The following is a 13,777-nucleotide window of genomic DNA, read 5'->3' on the forward strand; positions in this document are numbered from 1 at the left end:
GAGCAGGGAGCCCGATGCAGGGCTTGATCTCAGGACCCTGGGATCATGACCTGAGCCAAAGGCAGACCCTTAATGACTGAGCCACCCAGGCACCCCTGTGCACAACTTATAGATACAACTGTATATGCAACATTCCCTTCTCCTCGGCCCTCTCTGCCCACCTCAGCACATACACACATCTACCTGGTGCTGAATGAAATGTGACTTATCCATCAAGATTGAGCTCAAGTAGTACTTCCATTGTGATTTTCACAGCAGAGGCCTCTCATCTACTGCTTTATACTAACACCACAGAAGCGTCATAGAACAGTAATTAATAGTACCAACTCTGAAGTCAAATTGCCTGTGTTCAAATCTCAGATCTGCCGTTTATTAGTTGTGTTAACGGTAAACCTGTTCCTTTATCTATAAGATGGGGGTAATAGGAGTAACTACCTCATAAGTTTGTTATTGGATATATAGCAAGTTAATGTAGGTAAAGCACTTGGAACAATGTTAGATACATAATAAATATTCCATAGATATTTGGAATTGCTATAGAACAATGTTAGATACATAATGAATATTCCATAGATAATTGGAATTGCTATAACTCAGCTGTTGTTAATAGTGCATCACTTATCCCATTGCATTTTTGTTAGATTTGTATATGTCTAATTTTCCTAGTCAAGGAACATTTTGTTGTTGTTGTTGTTATCCATAGGACCTAAGCAAAATATAGGTACTAGAGGATATTCAGTGTCTATTTTGAGAATAAATGAATAAGTCCCTGGCATGTGGTTCCAAGGAGATTCTTCCCCTGAGAAAACAAGATTGCAAAGGCAGAGGAGTCCCAAAGAACAGTGCACCCCAGGTTTCTGACCTGGAAACCCCGGATCCACTTAAATGAAAAATAGAAATGTGAAAATAGAGATGGTCCTATGGTGTGAACCTGTGGGGCTGAAAGAGAAAGCAGTCCCCATCATCTGAGGGCAAAGGAAGAAAGGTTCTTGGGACATAGGTGAAGATCCTCATTCCACATCCTAGACCTTGACCAATCCCAATTGAGAAGCTCCTCTTCTTCCATCTCTTTCATATAATAAAGTGAGATGGATCTACATGAAACTGGGCAAGTCTTTGATTGGATAGAGATCAGGGATAACTGTGAATGCTAAACAGAGGGTATTTCAGATTATTCATACCTAGACATAGGAAGTTCACCAAGGACACTGAATGAATGGCATTTAGCATACTGATTGGGACAATGTTGGTACCCAATAAATGTGTTACATTGGTCCACAAATAAAAGAATAAAATAATGAAAGCATGACAAGGCAATAAGTGAATCAATCAATTGTGGGGGCCAATCCAGAAGTTACAACATACAGGTGACAGGTTGGCAGCATTCCCCAAACTGTGTCTCAAGGAACATTGGGTCAGGGAGAAGCTGAAATATGTGTAATCACTCACATTTGAAAAAGGCAGCAAATTCTACAATGGAGTTTTTTTGCTTTGGGGTTTTGTTTTTTGGTTTTTGGGGTTTTGGGGTTTTTTTTAAAAAAGATTTTATTTATTTGACACAGAGAGAGAGACAGCAAGAGAGGGAACACAAGCAGGGGGAGTGGGAGAGGGAGAAGCAGGCTCCCCACGGAGCAGGGAGCCCGATGCGGGGCTGGATCCCAGGACCCTGGGATCATGACCTGAGCCGAAGGCAGACGCTTAAGGACTGAGCCACCCAGGTGCCCCAAGATTTTATTTATTTATTTGACAGAGAGAGACACAGCGAGAGACGGAACACAAGCAGGGGGAGCGGGAGAGGGAGAAGCAGGCTCCCCGCTGAGCAGGGAGCCCAATGCGGGGCTGGATCCCAGGACCCTGGGATCATGACCTGAGCCGAAGGCAGACGCTTAACGACTGAGCCACCCAGGCGTCCCCTTGTTTCGTTTTGTCTTTTTAACCAAACATTAGCTTATTAAGGACTCTGTTTAGCTTTGTTTAGTTAATAGCGTGGCACATTTTTCCCCTTTATAGTGTTCAGTAGTCTGACGCTGATTGCTGAGAAATTTAAAGAACAAAATAATCTCAAAGTTTGAAAAATACTTAAAGCTAAAATTGAATTATTTGCTTTGAAAGTTTAAATATAATGCACATTTGAAAACAAGAGTCATTTCTGGTATAAGGTTATGACATTTTTCAAAATTTCCATGGTGGTAAATATGGTCAGTGTTTTTATCTTACTTATTACTATATTTTTTTATTCTGGTAGAATATACAGAACATAAAATTTACTATTTTAACCATTTTTAAGTGTACAATTCAGAGGCATTAAGTATATTTTCCAGGTTGTACAGCCATCAGCCCTATACGTTTCCAAAATTTTTTCATCATCCCAAACAGAAACGCTGTACTTATTTTTTTTTTTTAAGATTTTATTTATTTATTTGAGAGAGAGAATGAGAGACAGAGAGCATGAGAGGGAGGAGGGTCAGAGGGAGAAGCAGACTCCCCGCGGAGGAGGGAGCCCGATGCGGAACTCGATCCCGGGACTCCAGGATCATGACCTGAGCCGAAGGCAGTCGCTTAACCAACTGAGCCACCCAGGCGCCCAAAACGCTGTACTTATTAAACAATAACTCTGCATTCCCTTCTTCCTCCAGCCCCTGGTAACCTCTAATATACTTTCTGTGAATTTGCCTATTCTAGGTACCTTATATAAATGGAATCATACAATATTTGTTCTCCTGTGTGTGGCTTATTTCACTTGGCATTGTTGTCAAGGTTTACCTGTGTTGTAGCATGAATCAGAATTTCATTCTTTTTTAGGCTGAACAGTATTCCATTGTATGTATACGGCACGTTTTTTAAGTCCATTCATCTGTTGGATGGATTTGGGTTATTTCCACCTTTTGGCGATTGTGAATAATCCTGCCAAGAACATTGGTATACAAGTATCTGTTAGAGTCCCTGCTTTCAGTTCTTTTGGTTATATACCTAGAAGGAGAATTGCTAGATTGTATGGTAGTTCTATGTTTAACTTTTTGAGGAATCAGTGTTTTTACTTTTTATGTGACTGAATATTTTTCTTAATTGCTAAGTTAATAAAGTTTGAATTTTGCTATTCTATGCTATAGCTCATACCAAGAGTATGTAAAATTTAGCAGGAAGTTTAGTTAATCATCATTTTATAAGAAAAACAATTTCTCCACAATATTTAGGGCTAAAGAACATTCTTGGGATGTGGTAGGAGGAGATTGCTATAATCACATAGCATTACAACCGAAAAATAACAAAGACAGTAAAAATATATTTGTCCCTCTTGCTCCCCTTCCTCCCAGCTTCAACCATGGATTAATGCAAAATCTTTCTCCAGTGTCACTTTCTCAAGGTGGCATGCTACCCAGTGTCCTTGATGCCCCCTCCTTCTTTTCCCTTTGGATGACTATTCCTTTATTCTTACCTACCCAAGGATAAGGCAAAATGAATCATTTAGTTGAATATTTATATCTTCAATGTTTCATTTTCTTTCTTTTTAATTATTGTTATCTTTACTTATTTTATTAGTTAACATCATCACATAGGCCATTTGTCTTTTAAAAATCGTACCAACGTCACTCAATTCTACAAATCTTATAACAATGAGATGTGAAATAAACACAAGGTTTTAGAGGCTTTTTGTGTGACTGGATAGATTTCACCCTGCGATAGGACCTTTTTCTACTTACCACCTTTGCCCCATTCTACAAGCATTATTTGTCCTTGAAATTTTTCTCCTTGGGTTAATTCTTTTAAGTTGGAAAGTAACATTATTTTTAATGGGTATGCTATGATCAGCAGCCTCTGCAAAATAAACAAACACCCGACTTTAAAGCAAATTTCTTTTCTTCTCTATTCTCTAGACCCTTGTTTTAAAAAGAGGGATGTGGCAGGGGCGCCTGGGTGGCTCAGTCGTTAAGCGTCTGTCTTCGGCTCAGGTCATGATCCCAGGGTCCTGGGATCAAGCCCCACGTCGGGCTCTCTGTTCAGCAGGGAGCTGGCTTCTTCCTCTCCCTCTCCCCCTACTTGTGCTCCCTCTCTCCGTCAAATAAATAAATAAAATTTTTTAAAAAAGAGGAATGTGGCAAAAATCCCCAGTAGCTCTTAGGATTAGACGGGTGCTGAAGGGATACTAGCAAAGAGGGGGGTGGGAGAAAAAGTAGAACTGCACAGAGCCCAGAAAGGATCATGGGGTCTGAATGCTAGGAGGTGGAGAGAGGAGAAGAAAGACACCATGACGCTAAGAAGAGACTTCCAGTAGCTGTTTGTTTTGTGTTTTGGCAGGTGCCCAGAAAACTGAGGAGAGAGGAAACTAATGTAGATATAATTCTTAACTTATAAATTCAATCTGACTGCATTGTAACAAAGTTGGTCAAGTTGATGGTTATAAAGAATGCTATAGGAATTGTTGTGGGTTTCAAAGAGTTCACAGAAGACCAGCAGTGGACAAATATTTTTGAAATATTTTCTAGAAAAGAAAGTATGTTCCAAGCTATAAAACCTAGGTTTTTGTGGTTGCTTTGGTAGCTGTCATTTTTAAGGAAAAGTAATTTTACCACCATCTTTGTCATTACACAGTGTACTAAACCAACTTTACGTATCAAGTGCTAAAAGATATAGAACAGTAATCCCTAAACCATTTGTCTTGGAAATCTGCGGTGCAGGGTGAGGACAGCTACTAGGAATCAAAGTAGATATACATATACATATACATGTGTGTATATATATATTTATATCCCAGTCAAAGTGGACACTAAAGTTAACAACTGATAATAATTATCAATGACATTTTTTGAAATTAAAAAAAAAAATGTTGAGATCCACTACTGTATTTAGGTGGCATTTACAGGCAAAAAATAAAACCAAAAACAAAACAAAACGGGATTTTCGAGTTAAGGAATGCCCAGGCTCAAAGTAATAGCCTCTTTCAGGCAGCACACCCATGATGTGTCCAATTCCTTTCTAATAGTGTGCTGCCTTCAGTACTGCTCTAAAGGAATTGTTTTCTTAGAAATCATTTTGTTATTCTGAAATTTTATCAGAAGCTTTTCCCCAGAGATAATTACTACTAACATTTTCTTATAATCCTCTACACATTTTTCTCTACATATTCTTTTTTCTTACAAAATTGGGATTTAAAAATGGCACCCGACCATTATTTGTGTGTGTTCTGGTTTCTGTAATTTCACATTAAGTCTTCAAAAGTAGCCTTTTCACTTTACAAAATGTAATGATTATAAAAACAAATTTTTACCCATAATAATACAAATATAAAAATAAGTTGTCAAGTGAGGTTCTGAATGAAGCCCTTGTTCTAGGTATTTTTATGGCTAGAATCTGGCGGATCAGGCCCCATGAGAGTGCTTTGGGTGAAGTATTCCTAATTTTCTTATACATACATTTAAAAACAGAGGGTGAATGGTGACACTAAACACAAACTAAATAAAGAGTATAGGGGCCAAAAGTCAACTACTCAATTTGGATGGATTTTTAGAGAGCACACCAGTTCAGGTTTCAGGAACAGTTTCAGGAACACACCAGTTCCTTTCTTTACCATGCACAATTCTACCTAAATATTCAAGTGTAGTTACAGAATACTGGTGTTCTGATTCCAAATGGGCTTCTTTTCGTTGTAACTTAGGTATGTCCAATATTTCATGAGTAAAAACATTCTACCTCTAAATTCATTAAGTTTAGATCTCTTTTCAGGGATAACAAAGTCAATTTCTACTGCTGGGAGATTAGGTTATAGGACCTGGAAGAATTCTTTCAACTACAAGGGTAATGTCTCAATTCACCCAAGTTTATGATGGACATTTAACTTAGTTTATATTGAACTTTTATATGTGAATTTAATCATTAATTTTTTCCAATGGTAAAATGTAGAATTGCTGCCCTTCTTTTCTAGATATTTAAGATAACAGAATTCCAAAGTTTAATACAGATAGTACTTAAAATTTTGTTTCATTATGAAAATAAAATATGCTCAATAAAGAAATAGTGACCTGAAAACAATATACAATGTTATATGTCAATTATATCTCCATAAAAAAAGGAAATATTGGAAAATACAACTAAATACAGAGAAACACTAATTACAAAAAGTTAATTACTGCCAAGTTGCCCTCTAAAAAATTAACACCTATTTAATTCTCACTAGTAGTATCTGAGAGTTCCACCTTCCCCCACAACCGCTGTAGAAATGGATTTTTTTTTCCTGATGTCCTTTTTTTGTACCCATTGTTAAGTAGTACTTATGGAAATGAATTGTCTAATAATTGTTTCTTCAATGATTAATATAGTGCCTGTAGCACAGTCTGTGTTCAAGAAATACTCATTAAATTAAAGAAAAAATGAATAAATATATACTAAGCTAAGCATGAAGTGAATATGGAAAAATAATAAAATGTAGAGGAAAAAAAGAAAAACTAAACAAGGAATCAGGAGATTAGTTCCACTCCTAACCAGTTTCATCACCTCCAGCAAATAATTTAACCTGGGCGACCTCTTCTCGGGACTGGCTTCAAGGGCATGCAACCTGTGTAGTCCCACAGGCCTCTTCCCTCAGTGGTATCCTATGGTTGGCTTATTGCCGCCATCTTGAAATGCCTAATAATTTTTGAACAAGAAGCCCAACATATTCATTTTCCATGGGCCCCACAGATGATGTAGCTGGTCCTGCCTTTTCTTCCTCATCTGTAAAACAAGATCAAGAAAATGAGGCCCGGGCGCCTGGGTGGCTCAGTTGGTTAAGCGACTGCCTTCGGCTCAGGTCATGATCCTGGAGTCCCAGGATCGAGTCCCGCATCGGGCTCCCTGCTCGGCAGGGAGTCTGCTTCTCCCTCTGACCCTCCTCCCTCTCATGCTTTCTGTCTCTCATTCTCTCTCTCTCAAATAAATAAATTTAAAAAAATCTTTAAAAAGAAAATGAGGCCCATTCAAGTCATGGCAATTCTGGTTCAATGAGTTTTTCCTGAATACAACACAGGAGACTACTATTTAGATACACAAATACCTTGGAACATTTTGAGATCCATTGGTATTGCTTGATGAAGGTCCTTCCTTCTGTGAATCACTTGGCTTTTTTCTCCAACCCATCTCCATCAGTGGCCTCCTTCGTCCTTGCCCTTCTGATTCCACATTGCGCTGGATTATATTTACTCTCGCAGCATTGCAACCATTAACCTTTAAGTGTGAAGGGTTAGGAAAAGAGAAAGTTACTTTTTTTTCTTTTTTAAGTAATCTCTACCCTCAACATGGGACTCGATTTCATGACCCTGAGATCAAGAGTCACATGCTCTACCTACTGAGTCATTCAGGTGCCCCAAGAAAGTTACTTCTGATGATAAATTCTTATACAATTTTCTATAATGAGGGTATTGAGCAAAAAAGAAAGAAAGAAAGAAAGAAAGAAAGAAAGAAAGAAAGAAAGAAAGAAAGAATTCAAAAAATCAATTTGAGCTCCTAAGCATTAACTGATAGATAATCAGAATCTTGGATAGTGTGGTTCCTTTCTCTTTCTTTCTTCCTGTCTTCCTGTCTTCCTTCCTCCCTTCCTTCCTTCCTTCATCTGTTGTTTTGTTTTTTTTTTAAAGATTTTATTTATTTATTTATTTGACAGAGAGAGACACAGAGAGAGAGGGAATACAAGCAGGGGGAGTAGATGAGGGAGAAGCAGGCTTCCCGCAGAGCAGGGAGCCCGATGTGGGGCTCGATCCCAGAACCCTGGGATCATGACCTGAGCCAAAGACAGACACTTAATGGCTGAGCCACCCAGGCACCCCATCCTTCATCTGTTTTTAAAAACACCTGATCTCCATTTCCAAATTAAGTATAATTTCATAAATGACAATTCTCATATACAACTATCTCAGAAGGAAACAACCGCTGCTCCAGTTTTATTTTTGAATAATCATTTTGAAAATAAGTGATGGGCTACAGAGGAAAAATCACAGCAAGCTGCCCAGAGATGGGAACAGCATGTAAATTACTACTAATTTAAATTACCTTTCTTTCTTCTCTACTCTAGGAAAATGCCATCTTTATTTTAAAACATTTATATCTGAGCAGTTCAAGATATTTCAAGATGTTATCTGTTTCAACACACATAACAGAATGTGGTGGGTAAAAGTTCCGCCATTTTACAGAGAGACGGAAAGTGAAAATAACCTGTATCAAAGTTGCACAAAGCTTAGATCTCTGAGTTAGTGCTCTTTGCTGCATCTCAAAATGTTTAATAAAATGCACTACCAAGTAGTGGACCAGAACAATTTGAAAGTTTTTTTTTTTATGTTTTCTAAAATGTTTACCCTTCAGACTTCATTATATGTAGAACAACCTATATGACATAAATCTTCTTGACAACTTTGTCTTGCCCCTGATAAGTAGAACTTTTCTGCAGACCATGTTTTTGGGAGAATTTTGATGAAATTCTGGCATGGTTAGTATTCTGAGCCTCTCCGTGAGAGCTGGGTAGATAGAACATAAATACAACACAGCGGGGCGCCTGGGTGGCTCAGTTGGTTAAGCGACTGCCTTCGGCTCAGGTCATGATCCTGGAGTCCCGGGATCGAGTCCCGCATCGGGCTCCCTGCTCAGCAGGGAGTCTGCTTCTCCCTCTGACCCTCACCCCTCTCATGCTCTCTGTCTCTCATTCTCTCTCTCTCAAATAAATAAATAAAATCTTTAAAAAAAAAAAAATACAACACAGCGTATGTCCATCAGTGCATAGTTGGCAAAGGTACCTATTTTGGTTCAAGTTTTCTGTCAATTTTGCTGTTTGTTTGCAATATAACATACTGGCAATGTGTAGCCTACAAAGAGAATAAAGTAGTATGGATATTTGGAAGGTCAGTTAACTTTTGATGATTGTAGTTCAAATTAAGATATCAAAAAAATTAATAATCTAATTGCCAGAATGAGTTAAAGCAGCTTCTGTAAGGGTCTGCCTTACTGTCAATAAATCATAAGGGAAGCAATGAGAAAATCTGGTTCATCTAAGAGAAAAATCAGGAGTTACTGAGGCATGAGGCAAATTTTATGTATGAAATTTTGATGTGTATAGAGATTCGTACATTCATTCATTCATTTAAAAAATTATTGAACACCCAACATGTACAAAGTGCTGTTAAATAAGATAGACATGATATATTAGGTAAGATTAGGTTCATCTGAGAGTAACAGAAGACCCCCCTCCCCTACAAAATAGTATTAGCTTAATCAAGACAGAATTTGATTTCTCCTTCACTTGTAAGTTCAGAGCAGTTACATTGCCTCTGCTGCCTATAATCCTTAGGGACCCAGGCTACATCCAGGTGTCTGCTCTGGCATCTCTAGGTGTCCTTTGTCTTCTTCACCCAACAAAGAGCTACAACTCATCCACATTCCAAGCAGCAGGTTGAGGAAGAGGGAAAAGAGCAGGACCAAGTATTTGCAAACCATCTCTTAAGGAGATGTCCCATAATATGCCATACATTTCTCTATTTATATCCCATTCACCAAAACCCAATCCAAGGACTCACATCTAGGTAAAAGGGTGCCTGAGAACTACATCTTTATTTTAAGCATCCAAACATCCAGCAAAAAATCAGTGGGGGGTGGGGGGGTGGAATCTAATAGAGAAGAAGAAATGTTGGGCTGAACAATTAATTTCTGCCACACATGGCCCCGGACCTCTTATACCTAAGCCCTCACCAGAGCTGGAAGAGGGAGGAAGAAAGGCAGAATCAGCTTATGGTGTAATTCACCAATTTCAAGAAGTCCTTGTAGAGATAGTGTTAATTAACAACAGTAACTCAGGTACCATTTTCTCCTGGAGGGCCTCCTTGACACCTCTCCTCGTGGTTGCAGGATAGATGCCCTTTTTAAAAGCTTTTATCTTCTATCTTGTGCAGTATCTATCATACCATTTATTACCGATATATTTGTGTGTTTATCTTTTGCCCACTCCTTTATACCCCAACTTGATTGTAACACTTTGAAGGCCAAAACCTGAATTTGTATTTCTTTGTGTCCCTACTATCCCTAGCCTAGTATATGACATATACACTAGATTCATGAAAAGTGTCTAGTACTTAAACTGGATGAATAAATGAACTGCAGATAAAGGATCCCTAATGACATGTCATAAAGATTAGTTACCATAGAGTGCATAATAGTATAAAAAGAAAAATTTCTCCAGCTATCAAAATATTTAGCAGCAAATTTTTTGCTTATGAACACGAGTGATTTTTTTATTTTCATCAATAATTAGAATAGCATCTGATTTTCTGAGCATGTTTAATATTGCCAACAAACAGAATTAATTGCATTTTGCCAATGATGAATGTTATGACAATTATAAAAATCTGAAAATTACCCTTTTATCAAAATTGCCAAAAAAGCCCTTAAAAAATGGTCTAGTAAAAAACATAAATAGCTAATTCTATCTCCTCTATAGAAATGGTAAAGTTGGGCTCAGAATGACACAATTGGAAATAGAGTGACACACAGGATTCTAACCAATGTTGTTTCCTAGGTTCAGATCTTCACACCGTTGGAGCAGGGTAGGTCGCCAGTGGACAGCTAGGCTTTCTTCATACTGTGTTCCAGCTCAGTCTCTCTTCTTCCCTCTATTACCCAGATGCAACCATGTGAAAAGAGAGAAATTTAAGCAGCTGTGATTTATTTTTTAGCCCTTTTCTTTGTAAACCTATTAGTTTCCTATTGTAATTATACATAACTTTTTTAAATTTTCATAGGTCAAACATGCGTGTTCTTCAGATCAGAAATCCCACTGATGAGACACCTCTGAGTTTATAACTGCTTGATTTTAAGAAAAATGTATCCCAAACAGAAACGCTTTGCTAAAAAGCCTCCAGTATTTCCCCTAGCACCGTACACTGTTATTTTATGATCCGTTCAATTACTAAGCATTTGTTGAATACTAACTATATATAAGGCAGTGCCTATGATAGTACAAAAATTTGCATTCACATTACATTTTCATTAATTTGAGCTATTACGATATATTGCAATTAATTACAGATACTCCAGTTTAGATTACTGGTTATCTAACTCTACATGTAACTGAAAAAAACAAATGGAAACTGAGGAATTCGAAACTGAGAGAAAGTGGTTGCAAAAATAGACATATAACATGTGTGTGTGCGTGATTTTCTCTAAAAAGACATGAATCATCAGGTGGGAAAAAAAGTTTCTGCTTTAAGCAAATAGTGACTTAAGACATTAAAGAAAAATCGTCTGTTCAGAGAGTACTGGTGCATTGCGTAAAATACCGATAGTGAGGGAGGAAAGGATTACCCTTCATTCTTTCATTTATTCCTTGGACTTGGGGCTTGATATCTGATAACCTTTATCACTTACAGCCATACACATAATTGTGATTATGGTATAAGCCTACGTGTTTCTTCCCCAGTTCACCTAGCTATAGCATTTGATTTCATAAATACTGCATATTATTTTTATCAATATTTTTCTGGGAAGGATTCCCTCAAAAGATGGCCCCATAGATCCCTTGACCAAGTTAAATATAATGCTGAATCCTTCCTGTCCTTCAATATCTTACTCAGTATAACTACAAATCTTAGTATTCTCTAAGGCAGGTAGACAGCTCTACAGAAAGCAGCTATTTTCATATACTGCTAGGCTGCTCTTGGGCCCATGCCATGTTTTTCCTCTTCTATAAGGGATAGTCTCTAAAAAGCTGAAGAGAATGTTAAATCTAAGAAAGGATAGGAACATGACTCACTGGCAAGTTGCTGCAATACAAACAGAAATAAATATCAAATATAGAGTGAAATATAGGGCACTATGTAAATGTCAGTACTATATTATTCATTCATGTAAATAACATTTATTGAAAGCGAGGTGATAAAGATGAATAAATACAATGTTTTTGTTTATGGAATTTTGGGAGGGGAAGGAGATGTAGATTATAATAACAATTCAGTAGAGAAGATACGGGAGCATGTATGGTGGAAGGAGTAGCTAGACTGCCCAAAGGAATAAGGGATGGTTTCTTAATGAAGTTAACTTTTGAGCTAAGAATTTAAACACAAGTAGTAGTTTATTAGGTAAACAGAGAAGAAGGCATTCTAGGGAGAGAGAGTAGCATGTACGGAGACTTGAAAGAACCTGGTTTGTTCCGAGAACAGTAGGCCATTCCATATGGCTAGCATGCAGGTGGGCAGGGCTCAGACCAAGAAGGGCTTCCAGTGCCAGGCAAGAGGCTTTGCATTTTATCCTCCAGGTTTTTTGAGCCATGAGAGGATTTCATGCAAGAAAGGACCATAATCAGATTTGCATTTTTAAAAATTGCAAATTTCAAAATGCTCTCATTCTGGTAGCAGTGGTGAATGCTTATATCCGGATATGGGAAATGAGGAAGAGAGATAACTTTGTGATATATGTAATGCACAATTAATAGAATTTACTAACCAACTGGTTGCGGGAGGATGATTCAGAACTTTCTGATGTGGCTATTTATTTGGATGCTGCTACCATTCACTTGGAGGGGACTACATTGGGATGGTGCATATTTGGAGGAAAAGTGGCTTGTTTTGGACTGCTGAGTTTGACATACTTGAGGAACATCCAGAAAGAATATTCCAGAAGGAACATGTCTACAAAGAAATTTGGTATATGGTCTAGAACTCAGGAGAGAGATCTAGGCTGGAAACATAGTTTTAGGAATTATTTTCATACTGGTCATTGTTCTCAGAAATTACCATACGAATCACCAAAGTGCTTGTTAAATGTGGATTCCTTGGTCTAATCCTCAGAGGTTTTGATTGAGTGGGTCTGAAAAGAGGCTCAGGAATCAATAATTAAATATAAGCTTCTCTGGTGATCTGGATAATCTATAGCAAGAGCAGGAGAACCTCAAGGAAGTGGTATCATGAAAGCCAAAAGTGGAAAGTCTCAAAGGAGTAGAAGTGGTGACATGTGAATACAGCAGAGAAGTCACGAAAACTTGGAACTGAAAGCATCCAGCAGACTTGGCAGCCTGCAAGGGGACACTGGTGACCTGGAACAGCAGGTGCAGTGAGGTGGTGAGAGCAGACACCAACTGCAGTAGGTAGGAGAGTGACCGGGAGGAAGGAAGAGGACACAATGAACAGAGCTTGGCTAGAACAGGAATACTTTGTGGACAGAATTTGAAATCTAATATCCGAAGACCTGGCTAATGACTGTATTATATAGTATCTTCATGGAGCCCATTTTTTGTTTATAATGTGTTGTTAATGTCGATGTTACAGAGCCTTTTGTACAAGTTAAATACGATATTACATGTGAAAGAATTTTGTAAATTGCTCTTCCAAACTTCTCCCTTAACAAACTATCTGAGTGGCAGAAAATCCTAAGCAGTCTATATAGCAGGTGTCCTACTCGTGTCTGTGCATTATGACAAAACATCCCCACCTTCAGCTATTGGAGTGCTCACCCCGCAACAAAGCGGACCACTTTATTTTTTTTTATTTTTATTTTTTATTTAAATTCAATTAAGTAACATATAATATGTTATTAGTTTCAGAGGTAGAGGTCAGTGATTTCATCAGTCTTACATAATACCCAGTAAAGCAGAAGACTTTAGAGGGAAAAGGAATCGTAAGTAATGTCTTAAATAGATCAATGCTCTTACTTTGCAGATGAGGATTCAGAGGCCTGAGAGGAGTAGAGTTTAAATGATTTGCTCAAAGTCATACAGCAAATTAACGGCAAAGCCAAGCATAAAATTCAGCCAGACTGCTGACTCACTCTATGC

The 13,777-nt window shown here is 37.9% G+C and overlaps 1 long non-coding RNA gene across 2 annotated transcripts in view; it reads right to left on the reverse strand.

Moving 5' to 3' along the window:
• Positions 1-10,616, reverse strand: part of LOC145721421 (uncharacterized) — a 13,182-nt gene extending 2,566 nt beyond the window's left edge. The window contains exons 1-3 of one of the 2 annotated variants that reach the window (XR_014145094.1): positions 10,513-10,616; positions 7,028-7,197; positions 6,244-6,708 (exon numbers count right to left, since the gene is read on the reverse strand). This is a non-coding gene — a long non-coding RNA (uncharacterized LOC145721421). Of the gene's footprint in view, positions 1-6,243; positions 6,709-7,027; positions 7,198-10,512 lie in introns of those variants that run through there. The other variant, XR_014145093.1, reaches the window with a different exon arrangement.
• Between the last annotated feature and the right edge of the window lie 3,161 nt (positions 10,617-13,777).

Source organism: Leptonychotes weddellii, chromosome 5 (assembly GCF_054177405.1).
Source record: "Leptonychotes weddellii isolate Sample4059 chromosome 5, ASM5417740v2, whole genome shotgun sequence".
NCBI classification, from domain to species: domain Eukaryota; kingdom Metazoa; phylum Chordata; class Mammalia; order Carnivora; family Phocidae; genus Leptonychotes; species Leptonychotes weddellii.